At 39.4% G+C, this 15337-nt stretch overlaps 1 long non-coding RNA gene across 1 annotated transcript; it reads left to right on the top strand.

Annotated features, from left to right (window-relative positions):
• The first annotated feature begins 5273 nt into the window (after positions 1-5273).
• LOC120107170 lies at positions 5274-6040 on the top strand. Its single transcript, XR_005509090.1, has 3 exons — positions 5274-5465; positions 5553-5875; positions 5985-6040. It is a non-coding gene; the product is annotated as an uncharacterized LOC120107170 (long non-coding RNA).
• The last annotated feature ends 9297 nt before the right edge of the window (positions 6041-15337 follow it).

Here is a 15337-nt window from a genome sequence, read left to right as displayed (position 1 = left end):
TTTTTTGGTTGAGGTTGGGTTATACATAGACTCAGACCCAACCCGAATGACCCATTGGGTCAGAAATTTTAGCAGTAGACCAGAGTCAACCCGACCTGATCTTCTATTGGGTTGGGCTTGAGTCCAATATGAGAACCTAAACAAGAAACCGGGTTGAGTCGAGATCACTTATGATCCAATCCGACCTAACCCATTTGCACCCCTAGGAACGGCACCCCGAGGTGCTTGGCATTAAAGACATCATGGGTGCAAATATATCTTAGTAACTTCAGGTGATAGGTATTATTACTGATCTTCTCTATAATCACACAACGTTTAACTTTGCGAGGTGTGAGTTTTCGTTACTCTTTGGTTGGTAGGTGTTCCTTAGTAATAATAGCCCACACATAGTCAACAACCTTGAATATCATCCTATGTCTATGCTCATACACATACTCCTTGTAATGCCTATTTAATTCTTCAATATTTTCCCACAACCGAGCATGTAGATCTTGAAGCTTTTGCACGATACCTTTAGCTCACATGCTATTTCAACCTGGTTGCAGGTTTGGCACTAAATCCATTGCACATCTTGGGTTCCAACAATATACAATCTAAAATGTCGACTTATAATGAATCTATTGAATACAAACTCTACTTGGGTAAGCATCTTTCCTACTACCTCAGATTCTTACTAACCAAACTTTGCAATATGCTGCCTATACTCCTATTCACTATTTTAGTCTATGCATCCGTATACGGGTAGTAGGTATCGCTAAATGAAAGAGTTGTTCTTAGTCTCTACCATAGGTGCGCTCCTCAAAAAATGCGGCATAAACTTGGGGCTCTGAACTGAGGTGATTGAAATTGAAACTCCATGCAGATGTATCATCTCTCGAAAGAATAGAACTACAATGAGAGATGCATCCATTTTCTTCCTACACGCAGTAAAATAGACCATCTTGGAAAAATAATCCACCACTACAAAGATCAAGCCAAAGCCATGCCGTCCTTTGGAGCCCCAATACGAAGTCCATGTTGATGTGGGTTCACAGTGCATGGTACTAACAATGACATCTATACTCCTGCATTCATTGCTATCCCTGTAAACACTGGCATAGATGGCATGGACACATCTCTCAACATCTTTCCTTACCTTGGGCCAATAATATTGCATAGATACGTGATGATATATCTTGTCACGGCTAAAGTGATCCTCTCCATGCAACTCTTGTAGGTTTTTATGCCTCAGCAAACAATCTGAAACACATAGGCAAGTCTCATTAAACAAGAAGCTATCCTATAACTAAAAGTCATCGTGCTATTGAGCCTGCACCTCATTAAAAATCTAGGATTGGTAGTGAACATAACTCTGAAAATATCAAAACTTGCTACAGTTGCATGCTTAGTGGTAACCAAACAAGTGTGGTGGCTCAAAGCATCAGCTACCCAATTCTTATTTCCCTTGTATCACCTGATGCCCCTACTTTGGATAATGACCTCTTCCACCTACCTGCTTTGACCTCAGTAGCCTTTCCTTGCTTCCTGACAAAGACGACGACCGCATCAACTCTCATAGCTCGCTAGACCTGACAAGCCTTATCCCTAACCCTAGTTCTACATTGAAAGACCTTCCATCTCCTTCCCTAATAAATCTTGGGATACTATTGGAAAATGGTTTCCACGAGGACAATGTGGATGTCCTGGTGTGCCACGTGCCCTCCACGTTGGCCTTGGAATCTTCGATTGTGGAACCTAGGAAAAATTTAAGAGTCGAAGTTGCTGGGGCAACGAAGGCAGCTATGGAAAAGCTTCTCCTTGCAAGGTCAAAGAAGAAGCTGCCTCCAACGGAACATCCAATTGAAAACCCTGCTATGCCTCTCCATTCAATTCCTCACCAGCTATTTCTTTGATGGGGGAAAGTCTGTGTATTTGCCTTCTTTGAAAACATCACCAAAGAGGTGGCAGAAAACCTTCTGGCTTTGGAGAAGGCGAAGGACATAATTCAAGTGAATTGATCCGAGCCTCGGCTTAATGTAGAAAATTTCTAGCTTTTCATTCCTTGTTTCCCTACTTCTTGGATGTCGCTAGCTGAAATGAGGCTCCTAGAGGCGTGCACAACCTCTTCCTTTCTCCTAATGCACTCTACTTTCTTTGCATGATTACTGTATCTTGGAACATTAGCAGCTATAATCACTACCAGAAAACATGCGTATAGTGACGGAAAATTAGTGACGGACCGTTATCAGTTACTATTTGTGACGGATTAGTGACCGACAGAAATTTGGTCACCGTGGTGTAAACTTAGTGACCGTTTAGTGACAGACCGGTCACAGAATGCGCGGATAGGATGGGCGCCAAACCTTAGTGACCATCATAGTGACGGGGTATCTGTCAGCAATATGATAACCAAAATTGCAACCAGACAGTGACAAATGCAGCCGTCACAAATATAGTAACCCTAGTATTTATAAATTTTTAAAAGATTATTTTTGGCAGTAACAGATTATTGACAAAAATTTCTGTCACCAAATTTAATTTTTAATTCCAAAAATATTAAAAATATTATTTTTGAGTAAACCTAAATTAAAAGAAAAAATAAAAGGAGGAATATCCAAAATGAAACTAAGTGTGCCCGCCGTTCCGCCCAAATTTCTTCGATAATCCAAATTCCAATCGCTCTCTATAAAACTCAAATTTCTTCTTCTCATTTTAAAATCTCATGGTGTCGGCCATGACCCATTTGCACCCCTATTGCAAGTTTCCTGCTTTATAGAATTTTTTACCATACTTTATAGTTCAAAAATATTTTTGCCTTGCAAGTCCCATCCAATCAGCCTTATAAATAAAAAAAAAATTTGATATGAAATTTGGCTTGCAAACCGATTTAGCCCAAATCACGATTTAGCCCAAATCAGCCTATATACAATTTGGCTTGCAAACCGACTTAAATACCAAAACCCTAACCTTTCCCTTCCCTTCCCTTCCCGTCCCTCGCTGAGAGCAGCCACCGCCCCCCCCCCACTCCCTCGCCCCCCCTCCCTCGCTGAGAGCCGTCGCCGCCCTCCCTCGCTGAGAGCCGCCGCCGCACCCCCCCTCCCTCGCTGAGAGCCGCCGCTGCCTCCCCTCCCTCGCTGAGAGCCGCCGCCGCCGGCCCCCCTCCCTCGCTGAGAGCCGTCGCCGCCCTCCCTCGCTGAGAGCCGTCGCCGCCCTCCCTCGCTGAGAGCCGCCGCCGCACCCCCTCGCTGAGAGCCGCCGTCGCACCCCCCCCTCCCTCGCTGAGAGCCGCCGCTGCCTCCCCTCCCTCGCTGAGAGCCGCCGCCGCCGGCCCCCCTCCCTCGCTGAGAGCCGCCGCCGCCGCCGCCCCCGCCCCCCCTTTTCCCTCGCTGAGAGCCTGATAGCCGCCTCCTCTCGGTGTCGTCGCCTCTTCAACGACCGGCCGGCGGCTCTTCGCGTCCTTCTCCCCCGGACGGCAACCTCCGCGGCTCCGGTCACCGACTCACAGTCACCGGTAAGAGTTTTCTCCTCCTCCTCCTCCTCTTCAAGCTCGATCCCGGTAGATTTTGCCCAAGCCCGGAGAGAGAAAGAGAGAGAGAGAGAGAGGTGGTGGGGCAGCGAGACAGCTCGGAACAGTGGGAGAGTGGGGAGTGGGGACAGTGGTTTTGTTTTGGGTGGAGACGGGAGACAGAGAAAGAGAGGAGGGATTTTTTTTTTTGTGCTAAAATAGACGAAAGAAACTTTGATATATCTGAGTAGCTGCTTTTATTATGATACTTGGACACATCACTTGGTTGGGTAAATCATGATACGGGCACTGTGTCGAATTTACTGTTGCTAAAATAGACAAAAATAATGTTGTACTTGAGGAGCTCCTTAATATTATGCATTTTTATTCTGACACATTTGTTAGTCCTACCAATGGTTTGCATATATTTAGACTGCTTCACTGATTATTGTTGTAATTTTGAGGGTTGATGGGTTGGGATTATGTAAAGTTCATGGATTTTAATTTTTTCGTCATGTTATTCATTTTTACAATCATTGTTCATCTGCAAGGAATAATGGAAAGTGGGGGAAAGTGGTGTTGCTTCATGGTTGTGAGTTATTTCCAGTGTGCAATCAAGAAGCTGGTCAAAAAGCTTGCTAAGAAGTACCATGCTTTCCTAGCATCAGAGGCGATCATGTATAATCACATTTGTTCTATGTGAAGCAGATAGTATTCCATATGTAAATTTGGATGATTTGACTTGTATTCCTTGTCTTTGTAAAGATTAAATGCTTTTTGAATATTGCTGGTATTAGATGAATGAACAGATAACTTGTAAAGGTTAATTCCTTATGTTCAGCTTTTTGTAAAGATTGAATGCCTTCTTAATGTCAATGATGCTGGGACAAGATTGAATGACTTATTTTTGTCATGCTTATGATAACTTCTCATCTTCATAAATATCATACCAGTTTTTGTTTCTTTTACATTTTTTACGATCTTGCCTTTCGTGTTTTTAATGGTTCGGTTTTTCTTATGTTGTTTTCTTTTTTAATCATCTCTCTAATATTTTCTAGGCTTTCTTATGTTGTTTTATTTTTTTGATTTTTAGAGGAACTATGTCAGTTGATCGTAATTGGATGTACCACCGACTTAGTGAAAATGGTTATATAAGAGCTGAGTTCTGTGATGGAGTTAAAGGGTTCCTTGAGTTTGCATTTACTCAGTTAGAGTATTGTAGTGGTGATAAGATTAGATGCCCTTGTATAAGATGTGACAACCAGAAATTTCTTAACCGTGATACGGTCAATGTTCATCTGTTGAGAAAGGGGTTTACACCGAGATATTCAACATGGTTTGCACATGGGGAGTTACTTGGTGCAGTTGCTCCTGTAAGTACAAGTGCAGTAGAAGCATCCACATCAATGGATGTTGGTTGTGAACATGGTCAGCAATATAGAACCATGGTGATGGAAGCTATGGGTCCAGAAGAGGAACTTCATTTGAGAAGTGCATTTGAAGTTAATCATGAGGAAGAGCCAAACAAGGATGCTACAGATTTTTATTCTTTGTTGAAAGATGCAGAAGTACCTTTGTGGGAAGGGTGTAAAAAACACTCTAAGTTATCTGCTATTAGTCAATTATTAAATTGCAAGTCTGAATTTAATATGAGTATATCTTGCTATGATCGAATCATGAAAATAGTGAAGAATATGTTGCCGGAAAGTGAGAAGCTGCCCTCTGATTTCTATCAATCAAAGAAGATGCTTCGGAAGTTGGGGTTGGAGTATACAAGTATTCACTAATTTGAATTTATGTGTTTGTTGCATTTAAAGTATTTAATTTATTTTCTAATGAATATTTTTTAAATTGCAGGTTTCTTGATTATGAGGTCAGTCACAAAGCTGTTGCTATCATGCGCCAATTTTTTAATGGTCCGTGGTTGTCATGGAGGGAGGTCCCTACACATGCTAAAGTTGGAATGTGGAACAAATTTGAGGTGATGTAATTAATTTATATTTCTTATCATTAACTTTTGCCCTTAACAAATAGTAAGTCTGATTACTTGCAATCTATATATTGTTAGGAGATACACACAATTCTTCCAGGACAATTGCATCATGTGCATGAAGTTTGGAACAAGCATTGTCAGCGACGATTGACAACCTCATTAGGGAAGGTCAGAAGCCAAAAGCTTCTGGAAGCAAAAGGAGATTTAAACAAAGCCCGTGATAAACCCCCTAATTGGATCTCTAGAGAAAATTGGAATAAGCTAATTGATATTTGGATCTCCCCAAATGGAAGAAGAAATCAGAAGCCAACAAAAATAATAGAAACACCATGAAGAATGGTAGCATCTCTAAACACTGTGGAGGATCAATCACATTTGTCAATCATGACGAACGATTGGTACATATCTTTATTCAATTAGATTTCTATAATAATTTTTATATTATTGTTCAGTCATCTTAAATTAGCCCATTATATGTTAATGAATTTTTTCTTTTCTCTTTTGTAGAAATTAAAGTTAGGCAGGGAGCCAACAATAGTTGAATCTTTTAATCGGACGCATAAGACAAAGCAAGGCATGGGAGGATATGTAGATAAGAGAAGTGAAGCTGTCATGGTAAGTATAATTTTTTTATGATTCATAAATATTATTGAGCTTGCTCATGTTTATCTCTTGTTTGATCCACCATAATGTTTTTCTCTTCTTTTAAATCAACTGGCAGGCAAAGTATTCAGCTGAATACTCCAAAAAATATGGTGATGCCTCCACCTCAGATGCTCCTCCACGTGATTATGACTTGTGGTTTGAGGCAACTGGTGTCCCAACTCATGGCCATGTCTATGGCTTTAGTCCCCTAGAGGATCTCACTGGAATTATTGGGCAATCATCATCTGCTTCCACCTCTACAAGTCAAGCTCCAGAGCTGTACACTCATGAAGACCTTCTACGTATTCTTGAGCAGGAAAAGAAAAAATGGCAAAAGGAGGTTCTTCAAAAGATGAGAGAAGAGATTGGCTTTGGACCAAGGCATGCAGATCGGGGGAGTAATGGTGATTCTGGTTCTGCTGATCATGCTTCATTATAATTGTTTTTGCCTTAGATGATAGGTCTTTGCATTCCTAGGAGGAATGAAATCTCTGTTGATCTTTATGACATATTTTTAGACTTTGATTTTGATGGATTCAGGACATGTTGATGCCAATTTTGAATGACATTTAAAATGACTTTTGCGTAATGTTGAATGTCTTTGCTATTAATGATATTATTGTTATTATTATTATGTGCCAATCAATGTACCAAATGTACCAGGTTATTAGATTGTGATCGGTGACCAAATTTTGGTTACTAAATTGTTTACCAACTATTGTGACGAGCAGTCATAAACTTAGTGACAGGATTTTGGTCAATAAAAATTGATTTTGCTCAGCGCGTTTGTAACCAATTAGTGACCGTAAACTTATCACTAGGTCAGTGACGGGATTAATGACAAATGTAGTGACAAAATGTGTGACCATGTCTGTGACGACTAAATCTGTCACTAAAGGTCGTGACAGATTAGTGACCAAACTTGTGACCGCATTCTGTGACAAAATCAGTGACCAAGTTGCCTTCGTCACTAACTCCGCAACTGGATAGTGACAGGAAATACATAATTTCTTAAATATTTAATTCTTGAATTTGTAACGGCTTAGTGACGGCGGTTCTGTCACGGAGGTTAGTGACGGGAATCGCCGCCGTCACGGAGAATTTAGCGACGCGTGTTTTTGTAACGAAGTCAGTGACGGGAGCTCCGGTCACAAATTCCATATTAGTAACCGGAAACACGGTATAGTGACGGAATCTCCGTCACTATACGCGTGTTTTCTGGTAGTGAATGCTCCTAGCAGAAGAGTGCAATCAGAGACCTCATTATTGAATCGAATGTTAAAATATTCTTGCTTATTATCAAGCTCCATTTCCAGAAGCCAAAGAATTCTATATCCATCTTATGGCCCAAAGGTAGAACGTTGAGATCATCTTTATTCCAAGAGCTTTCGAATGTCCGAAAAGAGTTCCCTGGCTCCTGATTGTTACATGAAAAGTTGGACATCACCAAATCTGTAACAAATAGGACAACCTTGCCTTCATTGATTTCATTTTATCTATAAGTCTTATTGATCTAGAATTGAAAGATTGGAATTTTACATGGACCAACAGTACATGGCATCCAAGGTCCGCCGAACCGGTATCGAAATACATATTGGTTGGCTGATTGATTGATACGGTACCGGTTCGGCACCATACCGACACACAGTACGCTTGGGCATGACGGTTCCATACCAGCACGCCCTTTTTTTTAATTTTTTTAGAGTTTTTCAAGTTGATTTAATTGGCAATCAATTTTTAAAACTTTTTTAATGATTTTAGGTTTAATTTGATTTTTTTTTGATGTTTTTAGTATTTCTATGATTCTGGTTTAACCTAAATGATGTATCTTATTATTTTAAAATGATATAAAATATAAAATAATTAGTGAGTTGTGTTATACTGCAAAAAATAATATAAAATATCATCAAATCAAATAATGAGACAAAAAATATCAAATAATACCTCATTTTTTGGCACTGAATTATTGGGGTCAGTCCAGGAGCAATAACATGTGTCGTGTCTTGTTGTAGAGTTCTTTTTTATTTTGACTTTTGCATTAGTCATGTAAATTTCTTCCTAAACAATTCAGTGTAGTTTTCCCGCAAACCTCAAAATATTTGTAATTCAGAAAAGCATCATCGCAACCTGGAAAAGCATATGGTCCTATTATGACACTTCAACGCAATTCTGGGTCTTTGTTTTGCTGGACTTCTGGGAAGGTTAGGTAATAATTAGGTAAAACCATGAGAATGGTTCAAGTTTTTCTAAGCCTTTTGACACCATGAGCATGCCATATTTGACACACTATTGATGTGTCAATGACTCTTTTTCTTTTTTCTTTCATATAATTGTTTTTGAGAGAAAGAGTGGACTAAATCCAATCAAATTCATTAAGATCATGAATTACAAAACAATGTTGTGGACGCCAAAGCCAGGCATCCACATCAAGAAAACAACTCAATTAAACCTCTTCTGTTCTCACTTACACAATCAATCCAACATTTTAGTAATGAAACAATCTGGTCCCTAATCTGATGCGCGCCTTTAAACTGGTCCCTCACAGTCCTGGTATTGCGCTCCCACCAAATGGTTCAAAACACCACGGCAACAATATCATCCCGACTTCTTCTGACTTGTTTTTTCATATAATTGTATGACTTAGAAGTTGAGGAGTGAGGCAAAGAAAAAATTTATGAGAAAGAATACAACCAGCTAATGCTGATTGAGTGTTAGTGATTGCTTCGACCACTGGCAACTTCTGATATATGAGATGCAAACTAACATCATCTGGTATTCAATGGCGAGCTTCGTGGACTCCATCCTTTTTTAGAACCAAAACTATAAGCTGGCAGCACGTCTTCTCTGGCCCAATTATGGCTCGTCCTCAAAGGCAATGTTCTCTTGAGTGCTTGAAGAGAAATGTAATGGTAGAGTTTTGGTTGATGGAGGTGAGAGCATGCCCTTTGACATATCAAGTGGCAGCCCCATCCAACAAGCACAAAACAAAGGTGGCTGCACAAGGGATGTTGATGAGATCAGTGGAACTTGTAATTGAAGTTCAAGCCATGGCATTGCAATCAATCGAGCAAAAGATGATTTTTATACTTAAATTGATTGATTTTTTTCTGCAGAGGTTTCCATGCTTCTAGCCAACTGCAAAGGTTGCCTAGAGCTCATTACTCCTAGTACTTGTATCTCAAGAACCAGTAGACATTAACTTTTTCTTGACCTCACGTTAGTTTTTTGGGAGGGAGAAAAAGATTATGATTGATGCCAGCGTCAGCGGAACTAGTACCAGACACTGTACCGATTGCCCAACGAGACGAATCGATATAGACCTGTGCCGGACCGTGCCGGGCCCGTACCAACACAGTAGAAGAGATGAAGGAGAGGGAGAACGAGAGAGAAAGAGAGAGAGAGAGAGAGAGAGAGAGAGAGAAGGCGGAGAGAGGGAGGGAGGCTAGTTAGCATAGGCCTACGGCGGGGCAGAAGCGGCATGGAGCAGTTGTCCTCTGTTTCATTCGAAAAAGGGGTCCGATTGATAAAAAAAATTGCATTTTTTCCAATAAAGTCGGCGAATGGCTTGCCGACTTTGTGTAAAAATCATGAAATTAAAAAAAATTAATTTTTAAGTGAAGTCAGCAAGCCATTTGCCTACTTCACTTAAAAAATGCAAAAAATTTTAGCGGTCGGACCTTTGTTTCGAACGAAACAGGGATGCGACCACTCCATTCCACTACTGCCCCTATATCGGCCCTCTGTCGGCCTCCGCCAACCTTCCTCCCTCTTTCTTTCCCTCTCTTCCCCGCTCGGTCTCTCTTTTCATCTCTTTTCTTCTCCTTCTCTACCTCCGATAATGGTTTTCATTTTCGTTGCCGGAATTGTGTTGATGAGCTATCGGAACGGCTCGAAACGGCCGAAACCGCTTAGTTTGGAAAGGTTCTGCCGACCCTAATGGATGCCTTATAAGTTGTCTCACAACTTGTGTGCTCTTCTCTGATCACAAGCAGATTTAAAAACGAAGGGTTATTGGACCTATGACTAATATTACGTATCATAATTAAGTTGATGACATGGGTAGACATGTATGTGTGACTAATATTCCATTATCTTCACTACCTGAGACAACTCATAATACTCACCGATACTATCATGGATCATCATCCAATATGTTCCACCGATGAGGATCTCGTCAAAAATAAGCATCACCACAACCAATAGACTTCTGAAGTCAAGTCCAGACCTACCCAATCCCTCTCAAAATGCGACAACATCCACTTAGAAGATAAAGAAAAGGCACTCCAATAGCCAAATCAGCTTTGGCATGGCACCACCATTGGAACAGCTTTTGACTGTGCTCATGGAAAGTAGATGGCACCACCTTTCTGAAAATAAGTTGATTAGCTTGGTTGGCATCTTTCTGGACCACTTCTTCACTTCAAATCTTCTCCACTAGGAGTATATAATGATAAGCAAAAGCATCTCCATTACTTGCCAGTCACCAATAATCACTAATGTATCCCATGGTAGGCAAGATTGGATGCGTGGGAGCCCAACTAGAGTTTGTTAATCATATCCTCAGACCTCTTCATGGTGGTGCTTCTTGCAACTTCTTTCGGCAGCCAGCGTCGTCCCCCCACGTATCACACGATAGACTATTATACCAATTGATATCTAAATGAGAAATTCCTCAGAGTCGTGCTTAACTATCCCTCTACCCACTTGTTAGCACTAATGATCACTTAGACCTCCATTGTTTATTAGCAGACCATCTTACTCCTTTTGCCACCCCGTGAGTGCTCCTTTGCTGGGTGGAAAGAAGACGTCAGCTCTAAAATACCGCAGGCTTGAGGCATGGGATAACAGTTCGCAGGGGCCGGTTCTGGGTTTTTCTGATGCTTCTTCGTTCGTGTCCGGATTTTGATGGCCTGGAAGACTTCCTTTTGCTAGAGTTTGGATCCTCTCTCTTCCTTGGTCCATTACAAGCCATATTGCAATGCCATATCTGTAGGAAAATATAAAATATATAAATAAATCTACCTCATCCTATAAGCTTAAGCTTTTAGGAAAAGTGATGATTTCAACATGGTATCAGAGCAGAGGTCCTGAGTTCGAACTCTGTCTCCGCACTCTTTAACCTCATTATTAAAAAATTTCACATATTGGGCTCGTCCATTAAAAACAAAGTGGTGATTTCAACAATATCAGCTAGGGTTCGTGGAGGATTAGGCTGAATTTTCTGTAGAAATAGAACTTGTTACCCTACATAGTCTGTATTCTTCTAAAATTTTATCCTAGTTTTAGCCTAAATCTAATCTGTAAGTTCGTTGGTCTGCAGCTATTAAAAAAAAAAAAAGACTCATGGAGATCTTTTTCTCTCTCATAAGATTTGGGCCGGAAAGGTATGGTGTCTTCTCCATGAATCTAATAGAAAATTCAGCCTAATCCTGCTAGATTTTTCAAACAAGCTTTTAGTTAACATAGTCACAAGTATAAACCCTCTGCCGTTTGGAGCATGGAAATGCAAGCAGGGTAATGGTGGTGTATAATGGTGTTGAAGGGGCCAAGCTCAGCATGCACCTAAAGTAAAAGGAGTATATATGTTTAAATAATCTCCACCATTAGCTCTTCTGAGAGTGGAAAGTGGAGTGATGCTGGTGCCCATCACTCTCTCATCCACTCATATATATCCTACCAATATGAGTCGAGGGGATTGAGTCGTTCATGAAGACCACGCGTCAGTGGCTTTTTAAGTAATATCGGATGCAGGTGAACCAAGAAGCACCTATGGCTTGGGCCAAGATGCATTAATTGTATTATTTTGGAGTCATGGAGGTGGCTTTTTTAAAGATCCATTAGTTGTATTTTTGGTTACCACCTCAGCCAAAGTCCATCCAACCCTGACCCAATTCATTACGTTCCTACCATTCTTTAAATTGGCCACACCAAATGGCCACGAAAAGTGCACAACAGTAATTGTAGGTGGACCTCCATCTAACTCACGGACGCAAGGGAAAAAAAAAGTATGGAAGTGACCCTGAGAACTCACGGCAATCTAGCATTTACATGGATAGCATAATATTTATAAGAAATAAATGAACATGGCTAGGATTGTCGCCTCCATGGAAAGAGAGCTTTTATTTTTGAATAAATTACAAAAATTTTCAGAATTTAGGGGTAACTTATACTTACATATAATAGTATGAAAACCTACGCTTACCTTGAGGTTATTTTTATCCGACACTTTAACCTATCATTTAATAGAAATTTAATTAGCCAACCGGTTAACCTTAAATGGGAGCTAAATACCCATATAGAAAATTTTCAAAAAATAACCAAAACAAGCTTAAATGATATAGCAAATCATCCAAAAATATAAAAAAACATATGCATCCTCCTTCCTATCTCAGAGTAATTTTGACTTTCCATATAAGTAATTGGCTTCACTAAACGGGATGTAAGTGTAAAATTTTACAAATTATAGGATTTAAGTTTAATAAACCTAAACTTTAGGTGAGGTTTTGCAATTTACTTTTTATTTTTTTCCTTCCTTTGATTGCATGCGTGCATTACCTTCTTCCTCTTTTGAAAACCGTGATCTGTGCCAACTTGCAAGCAAAGCATCTCGCGATAACTACAATTCAATATCTACAAGTGGGACTTTTTGACCAGAGCTCAATGTCCTAAAAGTCGTAGGATGCGCTTCCTTGCTTGAAGCAATAGAAAAACCTCTCACGGTCTTCCTCTTGAAGCTAAAATCTGATGTTCACAGCCAACAACCCATATTAAACAGCTATGCCTGGATTTTTTTGAACCAAGATTCTCTACGGGTGATTTTTGCACCGCAGGATCCTATGTTACAGTGTATGGCTGCCACCCGAGCAATTTTTTTCATTTACCGCAATGGATCATGTATCGTACTCATTGTATTCTAGGAATAAATGAAGCCGTACCTATCTTCGAGATGAATGATATGGTGGCATCTACAATTGAACTGGACTGTATGGTTGCAAAAGTTTGCACTGCAGATAATCTGAACTCGACCCCAAAATACAGGGGTTTGATAGTATTTACTGGAGATGATGCAGCCTTGTAGCCAACATTTGCACGAAAGAATTTAATTTCTAGAACTTCTACTCTTGGCAATTGCTTCGAATGCTTTTTGCTTCAAGAAGTGATCTAGAGAAGAACTCAACGGGGTAGAACATGATGAGGGATTTTTTTACGCTAGGGTGTGACAATAGCCAGTATATTTAGGATTGCCCTAATTCTAAGATGCAGCTGGGTAAGGATGGACCAGCGCAAGCATGACCCCAAGTCTGATGCAACTCTTCTTGGACTATGATTTGGACTGAGATCTAAACTATTGACTAATGGAATTCGGTCAAATTGTACACGTCAAAGATTGGGGATCAATCATTGATCATCAAGTGAGGTCAAGCTAGGCATGACCCATATACAAATCAAATGCATTTAGATGCAAGTTGAATCAAGTGTAGCTTCAGTCCAATGCGGACTTAGAAATTGCTTAGAACATTTTGGTGTTAAAGATGTGATTTGCCGAACTCAAACGGGGTAGAACATCTTGAGGGATTCTGACTTCTTTACCCTTATGGTGTCGAGAATATCGGTCCACTAAGGATTATTTTGTTAATTTAACCTTACAATTGGGTTAGTTCTAGACCAAGGAAAGCATAACCTAAAACTAGATCCCACTGTTTTTCAGCTTTGATTTTATATTTAGACCGAAATTGTTGACCAGGCAACTTAGTTTAGGTTGGCCATGCAAAAAATCTCAGGGCCCATGGGATCATTCACGTCGGGTCCAGGCAAGTGTGACTCGGATCCAAGATCAAATGCACCTAATTAGGTCCAAGTTGAATTGGGTTTAGCTTCAATTTTATGTAGGATATGCATTCTGCGTTTAGCTATTAGCGATGTAATAAGCGGAGAAAACTCCAAAAGGACGTTAATACAGAATGCTAGCATTGATATTCTCCATAAAGATATATATAATTCAGTCATGACCTTACAAAAAAAAATAACTGTAGTATCCAACTTACTTACCAAAGTATGGTAATAGAACCAACAATAGGCAGTTCAAAGGTTTCTAATGCAGCATAAGGTGTAGCCAACAAATACTATTATGACCAATGAGACCATACTAAGTATCTAAAGGGACAGTAGATTCGTGGGTGAAAACTATAGTATGCAAAAATTTGATTTGTTTTCATCATGTGAGTAAGTAAACGTATTTAGAGATTTTTGGTAGATTTTTCTCATTAATTTTTCATTGGGAACAATATCAAATTCTAGTCATATTTTTATATTTGTAATTAAATAATTTTACTATATTTTCTTATTGTCGAGTCCTATTTCGAGTATGATTTCACATCGGGTTTAATACTCAAATTAGGGTAGGGTATGAAAGAAATTTTTGAGAGAATTTCTTTCACCAAGTGAAAAATTTCTTATTTCAATTTTTTTCTATTTGTATATTAATCTTCGAAGTATAATCTCATTGATCAAATCACCTCTTTTTTCTCTTCCCACTGCATCGATTTAAAAGCCATGGAATTTTGGGTTGAGCCAAATAGAGAAAGGTTAATCTGGGTGTTTGGTATCTAATATTTGGTCAATTTTAATGTTGGTTAATGGAGCAGCATGCGGAAGACCAAGTTAGTCGAAAAAAATGATTCTAGTTTGGCTAGATTTATTAGATGGGTCGTTTTTCTAGACCATGACCCACTCCTAATTTGAAAACTTGAGTTAGGTCAAGCCTAACCTGGTTATGTTGATCCAACCCAATTGTAGGCCTAATTTTATCGCTGATATTATAATATTGGATGCCAGAAATAGAGATATGCAATGCATGTTATAAAATAAAAAAAAGAGTTGAAAAAATTTAAAAATTAGAGAGATAAAATATACTAATATTTTATTTGTTTTTAATTTTAAAAATAGTTCATTCGGTTGGGGATGTGAATATGAGATGTATAGAGATTTTTTTTTAAAAAAAAAATAGAGTGCTCTTGGTTTGGATGCTTAGTAGAAATCATGTTGATGAGAAATAAAGAAAAATAGATGCACATGTGAACTAACTTCTTAATGATTTTTTCATAGATATTTGTGAAAAGAGAAACTAACACAAAATTTGGTAGATGAAATTTAAACTAACATATTCCTATCTCATTTAATAGTATAATGTAGAAATATGAAACAGCGTTAACCCA

Source organism: Phoenix dactylifera, unplaced genomic scaffold, assembly GCF_009389715.1.
Source record: "Phoenix dactylifera cultivar Barhee BC4 unplaced genomic scaffold, palm_55x_up_171113_PBpolish2nd_filt_p 000782F, whole genome shotgun sequence".
Taxonomy (NCBI): Eukaryota; Viridiplantae; Streptophyta; class Magnoliopsida; order Arecales; family Arecaceae; genus Phoenix; species Phoenix dactylifera.
Note: the sequence above shows the minus strand (reverse complement) of the source record. Positions and strands in the feature narration are given on the sequence as shown.